This window comes from Pelophylax lessonae (genome assembly GCF_965119305.1).
Source record: "Pelophylax lessonae genome assembly, chromosome: 5".
Classification (NCBI taxonomy): domain Eukaryota; kingdom Metazoa; phylum Chordata; class Amphibia; order Anura; family Ranidae; genus Pelophylax; species Pelophylax lessonae.
In genome coordinates, this window is record NC_138772.1 from 330,930,418 (window position 1) to 330,945,676 (window position 15,259).

The following is a 15,259-nucleotide window of genomic DNA, read 5'->3' on the forward strand; positions in this document are numbered from 1 at the left end:
TTGAGATAAAAATACCTCCGGGACAGTCAGGGCTAGGGCATTTCAGAATGGATAGCCTCTGAACTGTCCCAGATTGCACTTACCTTTTAGAAGAAATACTTACCTTGAAAATTTCTTGTCCAGCTCTGCCATCTCAGGTGTGGGCAGCTTAAGCCAGGGCGTCCTCTTCGGGGTCCTCTTCGCTCCCAGAATGCCCTGCACCGGCCCGCTCATCACTTCCGGGGAAGGTGCATCATCCCTGCACAGCTTTAGCAGGGAATGACGTGCCTGCACTGGAAGTGACGGGTGGGGCCGGTGCAGCAGCATTGATTCACGGGAGCGATGACATTCAGCTCCCAGGAGTCAATGCAAGCAGGAAGAGACAGCATGGGCTGCAGCCGCAGAGGGAGGAAGTGGAAGAAAGGTAAGTATATTTTCTTCAATAACAAGGTAAGTAATTGAAAAAAAATCAGGACTATCTATTTCTTTTTTAGGTGATGTTCAGCAAGTGGATGGCCCAAAGTAGTTTTTGAGGCTGAAACTCCGCTTTAAGCTGTATGTGGTGTAAGATTCTTTCAGACAATGTCAGCAGCACTGCATGCTGGCATCACATAATTTGCATGTGTAATACATTGTTTTAATTTTATATTATTGAATGGCTTATATTATCAGTAGCAACATCCCAGTTTGATTCAATATTTGAACTAAAAAAAATAGTTGTGGTTGAGGATATGACATCTGGTTTCGTAATCCAGAGGTAACAAGCATAAATTAATGGGTGGGAGTAGAAAGTAGCCTCAACAAGTTTAAAAACTATATCCATCTTAAAAAAAAATAAAGCTGAAATCCTTCAACTATGTACACATTAATACAGCCGCTTGATGGTACAATTGGTGGGCTTTGTTTTTAATCACAGTAACACACTAAAAGGTTAAACAAAATTTTACGATGGTATGAACCTGTCACGATCTGAGGATTGGAACACCTAGGACTGTAAAACTCCTCGTCTAGAGGGGCAGTAGGAATGATTAAATGGATGTGCCAGGGTGCAGGACCTAGAAGATGCAGGAGCAGTGTAACTGCACGCAAATAGAGGTGTGTCAGAGTGCAGGATCTAAGGAGCGAGTGTGGATGTTGTGCTATAAGGCAGGTTTTGGCTCTCCAACATGCAGGCATTGTGCTACCAGATAGCACACTGGAAGGATACAGGATACACACTGGATACAAGGTACCAAGGAAAGACTATGGCAGCCAGCTAAGAAGAGACACTAGGGGGAGGACGCAGGGAACACGCATTAAGCACAAGAGAGAGCTGAAAGCTGAGCAAAAGCACAGAGAGATGGACACAGGAAACAGGAATGATGAAAAGGTGGCAAAACAAAGAAACAATGTTGTGGAGAACTACCACAGCAAAGGAAAACAAAGAGATAAACAGGCAGGGACCTAAGGGAATAAGAGCGCAAGTGCAGCAAGAAAGAAAACACTGAGAACAAGACCGAACAAAAAAAAAAACAGAATACAAGTTTACTGAAGGAACAGAAAACACCTGAAGAACAGGGAGGTCTAGCTTCAGCGTTGAGACACTGAGGAATGTCCTAAGATCTGGGAATTTTGTCTGAAAGCACAACTCATTAGAGAAATCACAGGGATAAATATTATGGACGACCCATGGACAGGTTTATTTCACAGAACAGATGGATCTCTAAAGCAGTATAGAAACACGATTGTCCTAAACCTGCTACGTAAATGCAGAAAAAGGGACAATCCCAAACAAAATGGCTAGAGACAGAAGGCCCAACCAAAAGAGAGTGATGCTGTAGAATTGTATATGTATATAAAACATGGAATATCTGAGTAGTAGAGACAAAGAACAAGTAGAAAGATTTTCTAATAAATGTAGAAAATGGGCAGATTTCAAAGAGACCAACGGCTACATAGAAATATGGACGGATTAGGGGGGCAACTAGTGACCGGGAAAAGTAGGGTCTGGCAAATACAAATAGAGACTTAGAAGAAGGAGTGCAACACAGGAAAAGAATGGTAAAAAGAAAGGTGGAGGGAATATAGGGGTAGTCGAATATTGTGCTTAAATCATGTGATTAGGCTGGTATTAAGTTGGTGCTTAAATCATGTGAAATTATTTTAATAATCATTTGTATATATTAAATTGAAAATTAATAAAAATTATTGAATACAAAAAAGAACACTAACTCACAGGTGTAAATGCCTAGGCTCAGGGCATTTTGGCAAGAGGCCAAAATGGGGTAAAACCTGACGTCGGATCAATGTACACAGAACAGACAGCTCCAAACATTTCAAAGCCACAGCTCTTTATTCCTTAATAAAACCTCTCTTATCCTTGTATTTCCAAAATATTCAAAATATAGAATTTAAGTATGTGTTGGGTAAACATTGTCTTGCGTTGTGACAAGAACCCGTTTAAGTGACACATTGAAAGAGCTTTTTACATTTCACTGACACATAGTCCATTTAACATGGGCAGGAATGTTATATCCCTCCAACCTCCTGTGAAGTAGTGGCACCAGAAGGCAGAGGAGGAGTGCTAGGGTTAAAGAAGGGGGAGGAAGAGGTTTGGTGTTTTGCTGGTGAGGAGGAGAAGAGTTGTGGTGCTGGTGGTAAGAAGGAAATTATTCTGGGGGTGCTTAAACGGGGACATTTGACCCACAAATAGAAAATGGTAGGGGATATCTGACCCCATCCAAGAGGGAGCACAAAGTGCCTTATTCAATGGTTTGCACTGCAAGGGACCTTTTTGACAAATCTCCTGCTGGTGCTTAGATCCATCTATAGGTATAGATGAAAGAGAAACACCTAATGGGAAAATACTTTTCACTTTTCCAAGAAGATAGTCTCAGTTTTGGACTTAATGTTTACCCCGGGCAAAGCTGCTCTTTGTGTATAAGTCCCGATTCACACTATAACGATGACAAACATTGCATGTGATTTGGAGCGCACTGCTCTGAAAATCACATGCGATGTGTGTGCGATGCAAATTCAGCCATACAGATTGTTTGGCTGAATTTGAATCAGATTTAGACAGAACACACACAGGACCCTTTTTTGGGTGCGCAGCAGAATCGGATCGCATGGTGGTTCACACCTATGCAATCCAATTCATGTCCAAACTGACAGTTCGCACGGCGATATGCAAACTGATCTGGGGGTGTCGTTTACTTTGTATTGACACCCCCAGCGATTTGCATATGGCAGTGTGAACTGCCTGTGATTTGAATGCAATGCGGGAACCCACAGTGGATTTGCAGGGTTCCTGCATCGCATATATGTGAACTGGCACTGAGGCCCCTTTCACACATGCGGACCGTTTATTTCATCAGTTCAGTCATGTCAAAATGGATGAAGTTTTCATCAGTTTTTCATCAGTGATCATCAGTTTTTCATCCGTTTTTTATCAGTAATCATCAGTTTTTCATCCATTTTTCATCAGTGATCATCAGTTTTTCATCTGTTTTTTTTCGTCCGATCCGTTTATTTAACGGAAAAAATAGAGCTTTGATCAGTTTCAAGAAACGGATGATGACGGATATGGATGTAAATGGATGATCATCCATTTACATCCATTTTTCCATAGAGATGCATTGATGTCCGTTTTTCATTTGTCAACAGATGGATGAAAAATGGACAAACGGACAGCATATGTGAAAGGGGTCTTATACTTTCATCTCACACCTTTGTGCAACTGAAGATAACTCTAAAGCACCCCCTTTTTTGTCATCCCTTTTTCCATGGCTGGCATTACATTTAGTTTTTCTGGTGGCTTTATTCCACTGCAATAGAGGCATAACTGAAGGGGGAGAACCAAAGGATAAAGTCATACTGCCTTCAAACAAGTTTGCTTTGGTTGTGCCAATGGTACCTGACACAGGCAAAACTACCTTTGCATGCTGCCTTTTTTTTTTTTTCAATTAAATTGTTTACAACCCCTCTTATTCAAGGATTTTGAGTGCCATGGTCTCTATAAATAGCATAAACATCATATTTGACAGTCCTGAGAGACAAACATTGATCCAGGCCCATTTTCCCTTTGGCCAACAATATTTTTATGTTATCTTATCAAGCATTTGTTAATCTTTTTTCCAAAAATGTTTTTAACCACTTGCCGACCGCCGCAAGTACATATACTGCGACGGTCAGCCCCCCCTGGGCAAAGTGACGTATGGGCGCGATCCCGCCCCCGCTCGTTCACTGCCATCCCCGCGCGAGTGACCAGCGGCTCCGATGTCCGTCGGTCACTCACGATCTCCCGATTGAGAGGGAGAAAGGCAGACAGCTAATGTAAACAAAGCTGCCTGTCATTCTCCCTGGTGTAACTGCAGAGATCATACGATCCTGCTATGTAGGATCGTATGTCTCTGTGGTTACATCAAAAGCCATGCCCCTTTACAGTTAGAAGCACGCCCCTAGGGACACACTTAACCCCTTGATCTCTAATAAAGTTAACCCCTTCCCTGCCAGTGTCATTTTTACAGTAACAGTGCATATGTATAGCACTGATTACTGTAGTAATATCACTGGTACCCCCAAAAGTGTCAAAAATGTCAGTCAAGGGTCCGATCTGTCTGCCGCAAAGTCGCAGTCCCACAAAAAAATCGCAGATCGCTGCCATTACTAGTTAAAAAAAAACAATAAAAATGACATAAATCTTTCCTGTGGTTAGTAAACACAATAACTTTTGCACAAACCAATCAAAATATTCTTATTGCGATTTTTTTTCACCAAAAATATGTAGCAGAAAACAAATTGGCCTATAATGTTAAAAAAGTTTGATTTTTACATTTTTTGGGGGGGGGAATTTCATATAAAAAAATGTGAAAAATATTGTTATTTTTTCAAAATTGTCGCTTTTTTTATTTATAGCGCAAAAAGAAAAATTGCACAGGTGATCAAATACCACCAAAAGAAAGCTCTGTTTGTGGGAAAAAAAAGGATGTCAATTTAATTTGGGTACAGCGTCACACGACCACGTAATTGTCCATTAAAGTCACGCAGTGCCGAATCGCAAGATAGGCCCTGGTCTTTGAGCAGCCAAATCCTCCGGGGCTTAAGTGGTTAAATTGATTGGGTTATTTCTGATTCTTTAGCAAGGCTGTAAAAAAAGATTCTTACAAACAATAACATTCATTAATTTTTGGTGTTCAGGCTGGACCATTGGCTGGAGGTGGCCCTACATGCAGTTAAGTGATGGGACAGTAGGCTGCTCAGGAACAGACTTTTAGCAACAGCTGACTGATGCAGTATAATTTACACTAATCTAAAAGGTTGAGAGAAAGGAAGGCCAAAAATGGCATACATATTGGAGTTACTCTGTGCACAGTATTTATGCACTTTTAATCAGGAGGTCACACTTTTATCAGAATAGACACCAACCAGATTAATTCCAAAAATCAACAGTAGAGTATAATTATTTAAATTGAAAAAGCCTACAATCTATTCATGAGACTCTATGCACAGACTATAGGCCCTTCCACAATGTAGCATTTTTAACAAAACACACACCAAAGAGCTTTTAATTGAATCATCAACTTTAGAGTCTTTATTTCTACTGTAAAAATTCCCAACAAATTGCTGTGTGCACTATTCAATCCTTTGCAATAGGCTTAAATCGGAGTTCCGGCCTATTTTGCAACTTTAGTGATTCCTGGAGTGCTCGCTATGCTGATCAACAATTAGACATTTTCAATTTTTTCCAGGGGTCCCTTACCTTATTTTCAGGGCATTTTTGATTGTACTTCCTCCTTCTCTCCCCTCTGTGGCCACGGCCACTGACATCACTTCCACCTTTGAATTGCATCCTGGGAGCTGTTTGTCATCACTCCCAGGAGGCTGGAATCAGTAAGAACTCCCAGAACACTCCCTGGAATCAGGAAGAAGGACACAGCAGATTGCACTGCGGCTTCAGATACCCACATCCAAGATGCGTTTTTAAAAGTAAGATTTTGACTAAAATCCAATACTGTACACCTTGTAAGTATGAGAATAGCAGTTCTGTAAAGGGCGATTAATTAGGATTATAGGGGTATTTTAAGTTAAAAAAGGTATTTGAGGACCCTCATCAACCATTTTTTCTTTAATCAATCAATCAATATTACAGTGTAATATATTCACAACAATCAATTCTCCTAAATATTTTTGTGCCCACATGCCCAGTATTTGATGTTTTATATTAAGTCCTATTTAGGGCAAGTCACCCACAATCTATTGCAACATCTAGAAATCAACATTCGAGTGCAATAAAATTCCAAAATATTCCTCCAAAATAATTGCATGCCCATGTGCCCAGTATTCATTCATTTGTACTAGGATTTATTTAGAGCAGGACCGTGGCCATCCATTGCAAAATCTAGAAATCAATATTAGTGTTCAATGTGTTCATAAAAAAATCCCCAAATAATATTTTTGTACCTATGTACCCAATGTTTCTGGTGTCTACATGCAAATACTATAGCCGTTTTGTAACAGGACCCATTTTAAACAGGACCCCCCCCCCCCCACCAGCCATGTTAAAAGTGTCAGTGGCTGGGAAATCCGCAGTCTTATGTTCAGATGCCTATGTTGACACAGGCTAGACTATTACAAAATCGAGTGCACCCCCATGACACATCGATTTAAAACATTGTATATTTAAAACATAGAATGCATTAAGATAAAAAAAAAAAAAACCTTCTGACTTTACAACCACTTTAAAGAGAACTCAGTATACTTTTGTCTAGTATGCACTGAAGAAAAAGGGATATCATGATAGCCACAAGTTCCCTTTATTTACAATGGAATATTCAGCCATAGAAATACTTTACGCTTCACAGCTGTCCTCTAAATAAAAATAGAATTGCTTCACATCATATGTGGTCACCAGGAGAGGAAGTGAGGTGAATCTATCCAATAAGGGCACTGACAGCAATAAATACCTCATGGATGGTTTAACCTTTTCCCACTATAACCAAAATATAGACTTTCACTGATGCTGGACTCTAAGGTTTTTAATTATGAGTAAAATCTGAGACAGTGGGCCTAATTCACCAAGAATAAGGAGAAGAAATAGTCATTCTACATTTATTTACTCCCAATTAAAACAACTGAGACCTCAACTAGGGGAACATGTGAACAGAAAAGTAGGAGTACAAATAGGCGAATATGCATTAGTAAATTCCAAATCGGCATAGTCACGGTTCCATAACTAATAAAAATAATTGTGTAGCGCTAATGTCTTATAGGATATCTATTAAGTCCACATCACACCAAAAGAGATAGTCACTCATAATCACTCCTCATGGTGCAGCACAAACAAACATGTTTATTGCAACACAAAATAAAAAGTGGCAACTTACATTAGTCAAGTGATACAGAGGGAGTCATATATCATCCCAATAACCTGCGTGTGTGTTAGATTCTAACCAGAAAAATGTCCGCCGTGTCCCCCGTCCGTAGTTGTGTGTCATACTGCAGGCTCCTGTGTCTGATTATTTTCCACATATCCTGATGATCTGTGAGAAGGACGCCAGGTATATGGATGGAGTGAGACGCTGAGAGGTCTGCTCTTGATGTCCACATTAGTCTGACTTCTGCTGTCTGTGATCCCTGTAATAAGGATCATAGACTTCTGGTAAGAGGCTATTTAACCCCTCATGGTGGCAGCTTCCCCTTACACTGGTTTCAGCTTAAAAGAGATACATGTTTTCTGTCTGTGAACTGAGCACCATCCTTTTGGGATTTCTTCCTCTGGAGTGATTATGACTATCTCTTTTTGGTGTGATGTGGACTCAATAGATATCCTATAAGACATTAGCGCTACACAATTATTTTTATTTGCTTGATTTGATCTGTTTCCATATTCAGGATCATGTGTTGGCAGCTTCGTTCAATAATATCAATTGTTTTATGATATGATATATCTACCAATTAAGCGCAGCAAATTCTTTACTATACGGTTCCATAACTGTGAATTGCCAACGAGTTTCCTATATGAAACTGCACTGCAGTATTTAGCTATGATCATGTGTGTACATGTATGCCAATAATTATGGGGTGTGCTCTACCTCATGTGTGGCTATTTATTTACGTTACAATTATTGTGCATGGTTTGTTTTCTTCTTTTGCTAACGAATGCTGTTCTGAAGGATTATTACAGAGCAATGTCTGCTATTCCATGGGGTTACATTTATTTATCATTTGCAGTTACATATCTGTTATATGTTAATTTTATTTTCATGTTACATTTATTTTTTTAGGAGACTATAGAGTTAGAATTATCTATGTTCAGTCTTTAATCATACTAACCCATTATGCAAGTCTAATTGTACTTGGCACATTGGCTTAGTGGTCTGTGCTCATGAACAAAAAGCTCTTAGGTCATGAGTTCAAATCCCAACCTTGCTAACACCCTGCGTGTTCACTAGTGTTGAATTCATTTTTTTTCCACACAATAATATTTTTGCTAACTAACATACTATTGCATGTAATTTATGGAAACAACCATTCCCATGTTGCAGTGGCAATTAGGTGTTCACCTATTTTCAGCATACTCTGTTTAAAATTTAAGCAGGTGATACCATGCTTGGGATTTGAACCCATGGTCTGAATCTTTCTAGGTATGAGTGCTACCCAATAAGCCATTAAGATGAGCACAATTATGCTACAATTATGCTTAAATTATGCTTAGATTATGCTTAGAATATACAGTAGTACCATGATTAACGAATGAACATAGAGCAAGAGAATCTATTTTCTCCTAAAATACAAATGCAGGATCATTGCTAAATCATCAAACATTTGCTTCTTTTGCTGATATTTATATTTAATTATCATTGATGTAAGAGTTATATTATATCTCTACTCTATATATGTCAAACTTTTTTAGGTCTAATTTGTATTTTTTGAAAATGTTGAGTTCTATTTATATATATATATATATATATATATATATATGTTCATTCTGTAATCATGGTACTTTTTTATATTCTAGGTATAATTGTACTCAGCACAGTTGCTTAATCTTTAGCACTTTTAGCTAGCAGCACTTAGGTCATAAGTTCAAATTCCACTGCCACCTCCCTAGGATTGCAATGGCAAATGCATATGTGCTTTGGCAAACGCATAAGTGCCATCAGCAAGAGATGAAATTGTATCACACTGATGGCAAATATGCTTTTGCCTACACACATATCCATTTACCATTGAAACTTTAGGGATGTGATAGGTAGCATAGGTGGGATTTGAGTCCATGACCTGACTGTTGCTAAATAAGAATACTAACCATTAAAGCCACTGTGTTGATCAGATTTACACCTAGAATATTTAGTAGGACCATAATAAAAGCATAAAAATATATAACTAGAAGTCAACATTCTAATAAATGTATATTTAAACATTAACAGTTATTTATCATATACTAGAGACCTAAGAGCCTGATTTGGATTGGGGGGACCCCACGCTGATTGTTTTTCCAATCAAATTTGTGTTGTTACATTGACTTGTGGCAGGCAGCACAACTCAACTCCACAAAGCTTGTAGAGTTCCCTGGACACAATTAAGAGCCACCCCTAACTTTCTAAATGTTACTGAAGTGGATTGTATTTTGAAAATATTGTTGCATATCAAACAAGGATTAGAAGTAAGCGACTAGTTAATTTAGGTGGTCATACACTATACAATCTCATTGTACAATCTTCTATAGATTTACCAAAACTATAAAATGGGAGGACACACCAGCTATCTGATCACTCTGTATCCAATCAGGCATTCCCTTGCACTACATAATTGATGGCAGATCTAAAGGAGATTGTACAATCAGACTGTATAGTGTATGCTGAGCTTAACAGAACCCAGGACATGCATCTCCTGTTTTCAATACTATAGCTCTATCCAAATAGGCAGTTATCTGATCTCTCATTTCCTGCACTCTCCAAATGAATAGATCTATGCAAGATGAATTTAAGACAAAACAAAAATGTCTGTATTTAGTGAGACCAGTGATCACTGATTAATTGTATTAGGAAAGCGTGCACCTAGCTGGGGGTGGTTGGGATCTGCTGGAAGGAGGGAACGCAGCCACAGGTGTGTGCTAATGAGGTCAGCTGATAAATTCTTTCCTGTGTCTTATGGTGGCCATACACTATACGACAAACTGGCCGAAATTCGGTCATTTAAACAGTTCGTTTGTTTTTCAGCCAGTTAGTAGTTTTATTAAATTTTATAGTGTACAGCAGGGACAAAAATAAGGTGAGCACCAAATATGTCAAACATATTAGGGTATAACAACTCTCACCACCCCACCCTATCATACTTTTAAGTGCAGGATTAAACAAACAAAACAGACAAAATATAAAATTTGACAAAATAAAAGGCAGTGCAAAACATTCATCAAACCACAGCCGGTGTGGGTCATTATGCACACTATCGCACCCTGCCCGCAATAAATCTGGCCACTCCTCAGGCAAAACAAACTGCACTAGGGCCTTTATATAACATAGGTTGGATTGATAGCACACCTACACCCACCCAGTAAAGGATACAACCACCAGTGTAAATAAAACTGTCTTTTCATGTATGCCTCAAGAACTCACACCTGCTGATCAGGAGCACACACTCTTGGCAAATGAAGGAATGCATGAGTTATACTGTATAAGCATATGTATCTGTGCAGTGTATAATGGAAAGGATCAAATGTCCAAGTCTCTGGCCATGATCTGTGATACCAAAAACAAAACGATTCAAGTTGCAAGCTGTTGGGCATGTGGTGTGGAAATGTCAACTTTGTGAGGCTGCTTCACACAAATTGTTGACAAGCACATTTGTCGTCAGCACCAACATTAAATATGGGTGCAGGATCACACCATACTTATAAATCCATATCTGACCAAACACTGTTATAGATTTGGTGTAAAACCCCCACTCACTTTATTTACAATGTCATTTCTTTTGTTTCCATTATGTGAAACTCGTCAGAAATATAATACCTTGTGAAAAATAAGCTATAACACCACAACAAAGGGACAACATACAAACCTCTAACCAGATAGTGGCATGCTTGGGATTCAAACCAATGACCATGGTGCTGCAAGGCAGAAGTGCTAACCAGTTAGCCACTGTGCAGCTACATGCATGGAGCCTCCATCTCCATGGTGTTAAACAACCCTAAGTCCCTGGGGTGCAAAAAGTTAATCAATGCAGATGTACCCTGGAAGTCCTGAGTGCCATTGACCAACCTGTTTCTGTGATATGCCATCTAGTTTCAAGGCTGGGTATGGCTGATTACTGAAAAACAACAACAACAAGAGAAGGGTGCACGACCTTGTGTATTACCACTAAAAAAGTTTATCAAAATCCAAAAAAGCAACATACATTGTACTCACAAACTTAGGATAGTTGCACACATGTAGAAATATTGGACCCGATCGCCTCCAAGACAGCCCAGATATTCTTATGGTGCTGAATGACGTGATAGTATATGCGTATAGCTGGCTGATGCGTTTGAGGGAGGACCCTCTTCCTCAGAGCCAAAAAATGCATAGCGGAAGCACACCTAAATGATGACAATATCCTACTACCCACCACCTTGTTTCATATTGCTGGTGGGCAGCTGGAATCCCAGGCAATGTTAGTGGACACATATGGTCATGATCATATATGGTTGATGATGACAGCTGGCTTCCCCAAATGGTTGTTGACATTCAGCAGCTGACCAGGAAACTGTCATTTCCATAGGAGTATTGGCTGGAGAGGATTATAGTGGTGCAGGTTGTTGTGTGCAAGGATTGTTGGGGCATTGTTCATCGTGATTGATGATGGATCTTCTATATCACTGGAGGTAAAGAATTATTAAATTTGTTGCTCCACCCCACCAAAAAAAAACAAATTTCTTGCTTTGTACCTTAACCCCAGGGCATTGGCCAGCCTTCCAATTCATTTGTTTGGTAATCCCTTGCCTATTACCCTAGAAAATGGCTATTACTTGTTTTTAACATTCAACTTTTATTGACAGTGGGGTCCGGTTTCGGCAACCAACCTTTAGTCGTGTTCTGCAAACCTGCCTCAAAGCCAAATTCAGATATGTTCAGGTTATCCCAAATGAATACTCATCTTGCCAAATAAAATGTAAACAACATAAAACATTGCATTTTTGTGTAACTTTAAGGAAAAACATATTAGTGTCTCTTAGACAATATTCGAACATACAGTAAATGTTGGAAAACAAAAAAAAATAAATTGGAAGAACACTGATTATTTCTCTTTAAATTGCAAACACCGGGATTTGCATACATAATCACATTTTATGTAGTCTGAGTTTCTAATTTACGTTTTAAATGAAATAATGAAATAAAGCTAGAGCCCTTGTTAGCAAGAGGCCTCTTGAGATTTTTTTCATTACCGTGGTATTCGGCTTCTTTTGTTGAACTGCACTACACAATATTAGTTCTAGGACTACCCTATGATAATCTATATTTTAAAACATTAGGTATATTAACTTTTAACAGTAAGGTAAACATATAAAGCCAAAATATCTTAATTTGATGTAGATAATCCCAATTAGTTAAACAAAACAAAAAAACTGGGCTTAGAAAAAATCCACATAAATATAATAGATAAATAAATAAACAGTAAGATTAGCGGCTCTGCTGTGAGATATTAAAGAGTACACATAGAATAATAAAAAAGAAGCTGTGCTAATTAGTTATTGATGAGGAAAATAATTGAAAATGATTGGAAATAATTGAAATACTACAACAATTTTCATAAAATGGTACAACAACAGTATATAGTGTCCATGCGATTGTCTTGCTTTAGGGATAGCAGTAAAAAAGTGCTAGCAAAAAAAAAGTAATAAAAATATACAAAAAGTGCAAAAAAATTACAAAATAAATAACTGAAATTGATGTGTTGCAATTTAGTCCTCTTCAGATAAATTCAAAAATGGTCATGTGGATAGAGAAAAACTCTGTCAACATTAAGGAGTCCCAATTGTGGCATTACCACCTTGATATGAAATGCAGGCTTACCAGATTTAGAGGAGCCCCTTTAGAAAGAGAGGTCAATGAAGTTTGTGGCTAAACACCCTGGCCAGGGTATCTCCAATGCTCTCCCACTGGATCCACTTAAAGACAGGTACAGTATATGGGTTATACTAATAGTCTCAATATCTCAATACCATCCCATTAGAAACAAAAGTGAATACACCCCTAAGTGGAAATGTCCAAATAGGGCCCAAAGTGTCAATATTTTGTGTGGTCACCAATATTTTCCAGCACTGCCTTAACCCTCTCGGGCATGGAGTTCGCCAGAGCTTCACAGGTTGCCACTGGAGTCCTCTTCCACACCTCCATGATGACATCATGGAGCTGGTGGATGTTAGAGACCTTGCATTCCCCCACCTTCCATTTTAAGATGCGCCACAGATGCTCAATAGGGTTTAGCTCTGGAGACATGCTTGGCCAGTCAATCACCTTTACCCTCAGTTTCTTTAGCAAGGTAGTTGTCGTCTTGGAGGTGTGCTTGGGGTCATTATCATGTTGGAATACTGCCCTGCAGCACAGTCCCTGAAGGGAGGGGATCGTGTTCGTCTTCAGTATGCCTCAATACATGTTGGCATTCATGGTTCACTTAATGAACTGTAGCTCCCCAGTGCCCGGTAGAACTCATGCAGCCCCAGACTATGACGCTCCCACCACCATGCTTGAATGTAGGCAAGACCTTGTCTTTGCACTCCTCACCTGGTTTCTGCCACACACGCTTAACACCATCTGAACCAAATACGTTTATCTTGGTCTCATCAGACCACAGGACATGGTTCCAGTAATCCATGTCCTTAGTCTGCTTGTCTTCAGCAAACTGTTTCCGGGCTTACTTGTGCATCATCTTTAGAAGAAGCTTCCTTCTGGGACAACAGCTGTGCAGACCAATTTGATGCAATGTGCAGCGTATGGTCAGAGCACTGACAGGCTGACCCCCCTCACCCCTTGAACCTCTGCAGGAATGCTGGCAGCACTCATGCGTCTATTTCCCTAAGATAAGGCCACCATGCTGTAGCTCAGTTTCAGGGTCTTGGCAATCTTCTTATATAATCTAGGCCATCTTTATGTAGAGCAACAATTATTTTTTTCAGATCCTCAGACCATGATGTTGAACTTCCAGTGACCAGTATGAGAGAGTGAGAGCGATAATACCAAATTTAACACACCTGCTCCCCATTCACACCTGAGACCTTCTAACACCAATGAGTCACATGACACCAGGGAGGGAAAATGGCTAGTTGTGTCCAATTTGCACTATTTCACTTAGGGGTGTACTCACTTTTGTTGCCAGCGGTTTAGACATTAATGGCTGTGTGTTGAGTTATTTTGAGGGGACAGCAAATTTGCACTGTTATGCAAGCTGTACACTCACTACTTTACATTGTAGTGTCATTTCTTCAGTGTTGTCACATGAAAAGATATAATAAATAATTTACAAAAATGTAATGGGTGTACTCACTTTTGTGAGATACTATATATATATATATATATATATATATATATATATAAAGTTGAGTACATATGAAAGTCCTTTTTAAAAATGTACACTTGAAATGTGCTCTTTGCCTTCCTTTTTTACATTTCATATCCAAAAACATGTATTAAAATGTATTACTGTGATATAAAGAAAAATTTAAAGTGCCATTTTTCATACATGAATATTATAAAGATTATTTACTACTATATCTGCCTGGAGACACAGATTTCATTGCAATCCAGAAAAAAAGTTTACTGTGAATCTCAGTAATGATGACCTTAACCTACTGTACAAGCTTCATGTTGACACTCCCTTTATGAATGACCTTATCAGATTACCTATATTCCCGTGCTAGTGCAGTTTTATACTTGCTGTAATGAGTCAGTTTTTTCTTCAGCTGAACCTGGAACTCAGATCATTGAAGTTATTTAGTCAGATAATTTAAACATTAGCGATTGTCTTTTGGAAGAAACATTCTTGACCCAGCAGGTCTGTGAAGCAGTATAAAATCTCTTTCTTGGGAAGATATACTGTGTATCACTGAAGAAGTCTTGAAGCTGTAAAATATTCTATTTACTATCCACTACCTTGGGGCAGTTATGATTAATGCAGGTCTGTGAAACCTTTGAACCCACAAAAGATAGCATTTCAAAAAATGTATGCCTAGGTATCTAATGAAATTCTTTTCTTCTTTTTCTTTTCTGCATTGCTACAGTAGTTTTGTAAATGTGGGTTAAGGATTTCTGTTGTGGTATTGTTA